This window comes from Centroberyx affinis, unplaced genomic scaffold, assembly GCF_046629955.1.
Source record: "Centroberyx affinis isolate AG114_WGS23_722 - 3 ecotype Tasmania unplaced genomic scaffold, CSIRO-AGI_Caff_v1 ptg004486l_1, whole genome shotgun sequence".
NCBI lineage: Eukaryota > Metazoa > Chordata > Actinopteri > Beryciformes > Berycidae > Centroberyx > Centroberyx affinis.
Genome location: NW_027282141.1, coordinates 57,279 through 64,780, shown reverse-complemented (window position 1 = coordinate 64,780; position 7,502 = coordinate 57,279).

Sequence of the window (7,502 nt, the reverse complement as noted above, 5' to 3'; positions counted from 1 at the left end):
AACAGGCAGTTAGCCATTAATGGAAACAGTTTGCTTTAGTTATTGCCAGAGATTTTACCAATTACTGGACTAGGAGTTCACTTACTGTTTCCACAAGAGATACTAAACGTTTGATTGTTTTTGTTGAGAAGATAATGAAAACGTTCTCTTTTTTCACATTATTTGTCACATCTTTTATGTATGTGCTAGAAGTTATATGCTGATTCAGTATTATTTTGACTCATAAACGGAGAAATTGGCAGCGGGTGCACATACATTCCCTTGCCACTGTAATGTTAAGTGACTAGAGTCATCAAACCTGTTGTTTGCAGGCCTACTGCTCTGTATATTTACTTCATCAAACAAAATAGTCACATTTTAAAAACACACTTGATCACAATCTACTACAACATTCAAATTAATAGCAAATGAATATATTCCATAAATACTTTAAAAACATACACTTTGTATGGGAAATATAGTGGTTTATAAATTCAACAGCAGGGTCAGCCCAGCGGTTAGAGAGAGCCTCCCTCGACGGGAAAGTTTGGTTTGAACCCTGCAACAGCCACTGAGTCTATCAAGTCACTTTGGATAAGAGAATCAGCTAAATGTCACAAATGTAAAGGTAAAAAGAAATAAAAACTGCCTGTGATTCTTGCTGTGTGCCTACTGTTAAGATATACAGCCATTAGATAAAATTGAATTTCTACATTCAGTCACTCAGACTCAGATTAAATGATTGTTTGGCATGACAACAACAGGCATGAGAAAGGACTAAATCCTGACAATATTCTTTGAGCGTCTAATCAAATATGTGCACTTGAACCCTTACAACCTAACAAAACTACAGCTGAGATAGCAGCAAAATAGGAATGTCTCCAACAACACACAGTAAAAAAATATACGCTTACTTCATTCATAAGGACAGAAAGCCTCAAACAGTATATATGCACAATAAAGTGGTTAGTGGATGGCTAATATTTGGTATAACAGAAAGGTTTACAGTTAAAAAAATATCAATTATATCACCAGGTAAGTATTCTTCATAGTGTGCAAACTATACATTTGAATGAACAATTCTCTTCAGAGCATATGTTACATGTGAACATTTTATGCGCCAAATGATGGTCTTTTAGTGACCATCAAGTTTTCTCTCCGCATGTTTAGTATTCATTTAAGAATATTAATCAACTCAAATCACACAGTGCGTGACATCATTAACCCTGTATTCTACTATGGGCAGATATTGAAGCAGGCATTGATTCTTACTATAAACTCTTCAGCCCAATGTTTACATACAGTGTAACAATCCGATATAAATGATAATAATTGTAAGACAAAGTAAAAAAAAAAAAGGTTATTTCCAGATGATAAACTGTTAAGGAGATGACTGAACTCTAAGACACCAATCGCCTGATTACTTGAATGACTTTTGAGGAGAAGTCACAACACGAAGGAGCCAAATCGTTGATATTAAAAGGAGGTGGGAAGGTTATTTGAGCTACTTGATAGAAGTGTCAGTAAAGCAGCGAACAATGACATCCATACGGCTTATGTCCAAGGATAAAAGCCATGCACTAGCTTCGTATGACTTGGCTGATCTGGTAAGACTTGGCAACAGGAAAAACATTGGGATACATTTACAAAAATCGTTTTGAGTTGTCCTGGGCAAAAGAGCTGTCATCAAACACTGATGTCCATGCTGGCATTCACCTGAAAAGACAAGTGAAAACCCACAGTTACTTCACTAAGATTTACCATGATGTAGTCTGGCGTTGCTACTATCCTCGCGGTGAGGGAGGAAATACGCCTGCAGAGTCCTGTCTGACTTGGAAGTCAAGAACGCAAGGTAAACAGGAGGTCATATCTTCCTTTGAGGAAGTGGCTCTGTGTTAAAGAACAATTGAAAGGACGGAAGGGAGAAACCTAAAGTCAACATCTGATTCCAACTAAAACAACTTCCTTTACAATAGTGTGTTTGTCGAAGAAGAACACATCTTGTAATAGTTCAGTACAATTAAGCTGATAATGTTGTCTTGTATTACACATTGCTATTTCATCTTTGTGTGATTATGATTAGGTGATATACATGCTGGTAAGCAGAGAAAAACTCCAGCAGCTGCACAGGCCAAAACACTGCTGCCACCCTGCAAAAGTTCCTAAAGAGTCAATGTGACGCAAAGCTTCAACTTTGTCCTTGAAGTTTCAGAGGAGCGGGGCCTCAGTGAGCATACTTTTCAAATGAAGAACAGGCTGCCAGAAAAGAAAGGCACTACTGCTTATGGGTTCACTTGTTTGTCTTCTTCTGCTTATCATTGATTTGTTTGGTTTATTCGATTGAATCAAACCCTCATGAATTCTATTGGGACTCACTAGTGTGTCTGTGGTCCTAAGTGGTGAGTTTACAATGCTCTTATCATACCTTATAGTGTTTAACTCCTTTAGTATTCAGTGCTGCAATAGAGACTCATAGTTTTGCTGTGTTTTTGTAGAGCATTCCTCTAAAATGTATCAGGGGAATAAGGCCTACTATAGTTCTTTTTCATACAATGGAAGCAAAGAAGAAAGAGGACAGCGATGTCTCTGAGATACCTTAAGAAGAACATAAATATCTGGTGTGTGAACTTTTTATTGCTGAATTCAAAAGGACCAACCTGTATTTGACATCAAAGAGGGTCGAGTCATCCTCGTCCTCGTTCTCCTCGTTGAGAGGGGCCATCTCCACACGCTCTGCAGGTGTAGTTATAATGTCATATTTTCGTGTTTTTCTAATTCGTCTCCCAGATCTGGGGGGGGGGGGGGGAGACACACAGTTGCAGATGTCAGACAGAGACCACAAATGAAGAAACGCAGTATCATACTAGCCAGGTTTTGCCAGATGGAGAGGATTTAAACTACTGAACTCTGACTTTGTTCAGAACCACATTAGGCCTGTGTGTTACTGAGCTTAGGCATATTAATACTCAAATTTGCTGTTAGTGAGAGTATTAACAACCTCTCACATTTCCATTAGGAAAGAGACCTATAGTGATCCTAAAATGTAGTGTACAGTGATAAAATATCACAGCAAAGCTATAAGTCCTTCAGCAATATGAAAGTAATATACAGTATATCAGAGGTGAACAAATACAAAAAAGTCCAATAAGGTCTCCACTATTATCCACTATTATAGGAGTATCACAGACACTCCAAGTCCCTACAGGAATATTACAGGAGTATCACAGTGATCCCACAGAAGATTAAAAATACAAGAGGACCATATGGTGACTATTGGCTGCCCACTGCTGACTCACTACAGGTCCCTTCAGGATTATGATGTGACTATTATAATGGTTTCCCCTCTGGGTTTCCAACGTCACGCGGGCCCGACCACACGCTCCTAATCGATTATTTTAGACGTTCACAAGGAAAATGTTGAGATCACAAGATATGACTGCATCACTGTAGTCGTCTCGGATAGACAGATATATATCCGAGGTCTATATAGGCCTTATAGAGCCGTATGTTTGAGAAACATTTGCATCAACCTGCAAAGCCTACCTGAACACTTTGATGACCAGGCATGTGATGAGAGCAGCTGTTAGCACGCAGATGAAAATAACAATGTTTTTCAGAGTTGGAAGATGCGTTATGATAGAAGAAATCTGGGATTCCGTAGTTGCATCTGTGCCATTATTTGGCAGTTCATCTTGGAGGATGATGGATGATGTTGAATTTAACTGCGTCGCGAGTGAAGAAAGAGTTTGTGGTTCACAGCTGACTTGCCAGGCCGCCGCGATAATAAAAGTTAAGGCGAGATTAAATGTCGCCATTACGCTGAAAAATAAAATGCAAGTTGGCGATAGTAATAGCAGGCTGTGTTGTTTCAGTAGTTTCTAGAGCTGGAGAAAATGCGACAGCAGTCTGTCACATTATAGAGGACAGCTTATCAGCAGATACTGTTATTCAAAAAGAAATAGAGAGACGTAAATATCCATCTCTCTCTACATGTCCAGGCTTTCCACCATTACAGATTTCTTGGTCGTAGCTTCTTGTCGTCGCTTCCAAAACGTGTTTCCCTTTAGGTGGGTAGTAGCAATTCCTTCCTGATTGCATTAGGAATGCGCGTATAGATGAGGATTATCCGCCTCCGGAAGGCAGTGTAGGCTGGCCCACTGTTCCTGATGCTGAAGAGAAGAGAAGAGGAGCATTATGTGGGCTTCTGCTGCCTTCAGGTGCTGCTCGTAATCTCCTACTTCCGAGGCCTGAAGTCGTAGATAAAAATAGCTGCGTATTCAAGTGGAAATAATTACAAAAATGATCTGTATCAAATGCATTTTTTTGGTGACTGTTATTTTATTTTTAGAAATCAAGTGATACCCTAACAAAAAATCATTATATTGTTCCTATAATAGGCCCTATTGCTATTGCTCATATATGGTGTGTCTGTGTTATTCAATAGTAAATTTACAGTGATCATTATTGTGGTATTTTTATCTCCTATATGGTATTTCTATTATTCCTATGATATTGTTGTAGGGATTTGTAGTTTTGCTGTGATATTTAGGCTACATAGTAGGCCTATCCTCCAAAGAAATTATCATAGAGCAGTTCTTTTTCAAAAGAGCTAGGCCTACTTTGTGCTGCAACGGCAGAATGAAGTGGAGAAAACATGCATCAGGTAATTAGTGTTTCAATTAAAAAGATGTTTGACAACAAAATATTAGTTATCAGTGAACATAGAAACATTAACATTAACTATTTATGTTGACTTCCAAACAATAAAATAACAATAATAATAAATCAATGCATCACTTATACCATCAGTCCATCTGTTGTTGACCAGCTTCCATGCACTCTGGCCCCTAAACGTCACATCTTAAAAGCTATCTTCTTAAAAGGTGTCACAGAAAATCCCGACTTCCAGTCATATTCACCTCTTGGCTGGGTCGTTCATTTGCAAGCAAATCGTAATTACCACATTTCCGACAGCATTTTAAGGCAACATTTATCTGTTTATCCATTAGAGACACAATTTTACAAGGGCTGCAGACTGCCGGGTCACGACCGAGGTTTCCAGGGGAAATCTTTGAATAATCATTCAGAAAATTTGTAAACAAACACAAATCTCTCTCTCTCTCTCTCTCTCTCTCTCTCTCTCTCTCTCTCTCTCTCTCTCTCTCTCTCTCTCTCTCTCTCTCTCTTACACACACACACACACACACACACACACACACACACAACGTATCCTTTAGTTCGTCTAATTTGTCACCATTTTCTCCCATCAAACACGATTAGTAGTGGGTATGGAAACAGTTAGAGCTAATTTTGAGAGAAAAAACAGACTTTACTCTGTTTTCACTCCATGCATCTTGGAGGCTCCATTCTCCTGCAAGCTTGTACTATCATAAGTTAGAAGGAAGAACGTTTCGTTTCGGTCTTATTTTTGTACATCTTTTGAGTGTGAGCACTCTGCTATGTGTGAGCATAGTTGATTTCATTATAGCCCACCAGATGGCAGCACAAAATAACAAGGAAATCTCCAGACATCTCCAGATTCTGGAGCCTGGCTGCATTTTCCCCAAACAGCTTGAAATTCAGCAGAAGTGGTTTGAATGGAAGATATAAAGCCTGCAGTGAAGTGTTTCAATCAGCTGATAAAACATACAGCAACTGACACTGCATGTTTTACATTAGCCTATAACAGATCCGTTATAACATTATACATTTAGATCAATTCATTTCTGTCTATTAAGGCCAGTGGGAATGCAACACAATACAAGACATTAACATTAACATGCAACCATAAAAAAACAGATCTACATTAAAGTGCCTCAGGGCCCATACATTATATTCTGATTGTTCAGCAGATTTATGGCTGATGGTACAGATAAGTGTTTATAAATTATGATTTTGATTATTGACAGACATGGTTCAAATATGCTTCAATTTAAGGTTAGTAAACTATTCATTAAAAAAATAATAAGTTTAGACTTAATAAAAGAGTTGTAAAACATAGTCATCTGAGTCTTATTGGTAGAAATGCTACTGCTGTCCCTTCTTATAAAGTACATGGAACATTGAGGCATGGTTTACTAAATAACTTTACTAAAACTTTACTATAAACTTTACTATAAAATATAAAAGTTCTCAAATACTTCCAATTCACTTTGACCAACTGGCTCTTAATGGTGGTTTGTTGAAGAAGATAAAAACCCAGTGTATGAAATCATTAACAACCGTGCCATGGCATGTGTCTTTATTCTCCACAGGCTGATTACAACTCAGTGCCTGTTCTCATGTTTAATCTGCCAGTCATTTACAACATCACATGCTTTTATCGAAAGTGTTTTACAGTACCCATTGAGTGCATTCACGTCTGTCATTTGCACAGGATACACACCAGATAGCCTATGTAAGACACACCCTTCTGGCAACACTGTATTGTTTTTTACATAAGAACTGACCTCATTCCCACTCTCTCTGTCTGTCTGCCATTTTGAAACTGGTGAGTACAAAGAAATGTGAGTAGCCTACAGACGGATGCTAGTGTGCTCTCTCTCTGCTGACTGACACCTGTAGAGTGCATTGACAAGTTCCATATAAAATGACTACATGTAGGATAACTTGGTGGCTAGTGGCTAGTTTGCATTGTTTTAATAACCTTTCAGAAATAGCTGATAAAGGACATTTACATTGTAGGATGGCGCACAATGAAAGAACTCTTTTGACTATCTGGATGTGTGCCTCACTTCAGCAAGCATTTACGACTTGCTGTTTTATTTTTCTCTTTTATTCATCTAGCACAAATAGCAATCGTTTGCTCAATGTAATAACCATCTGCCTTTCCTGAATTTAAAATTAAACCATGAGCCACCTACATGCTTGAGTGAGAGAGGTATGAAAAATAAGAAGTGAACCACACAAGACTAGACACGTTTTACGAGTAAAGCTTAAATTGACACCTTGCTTCAGCTAGGACATGGCCGTAACAAATGTGCAGACTCAGGGTCGACCAAAACATAGACCTGCATGAGTAGTCTACAACACACAAGATTAGACAGAAAACTAGAACTGCATCAGAGGTGCTGTCAGACTTTTAAATTTTAATCCTCCTATCCACCATCTCTGGTACAGTTCAAAGGGGACATACAGTAATTTTTGCATACCAACAATATTTGTGGACTGATACATTCCAATTTTCAATCCGTGAAAATGTAGGCCTAGCTAGAGTTTGGATTGCAACACTCAGCAGCTCAGATTAATAACTACTAAATGATCTGGTTCTAAGGCACCACTTTCATTTCTAGGGAAGTATCTTTCCTTTTGGCAGATTTAGTAAGCTTCCTATTCATTGCTCTCACCCATCCAGTCAGTCAATAAGACTATATTCACTTCACTTTCAATGTCTGGATCGCTCCAGTGTTTGCAAGGCACTTGTGTATCTTGTTGCTAGGCTGAGGATCTTTTTAAAGAAATCTTCCACTGCAAAACAGCAGGCGCTGTCGTGCCTCACATCCCATTGGTCGGTGATGGGGGTG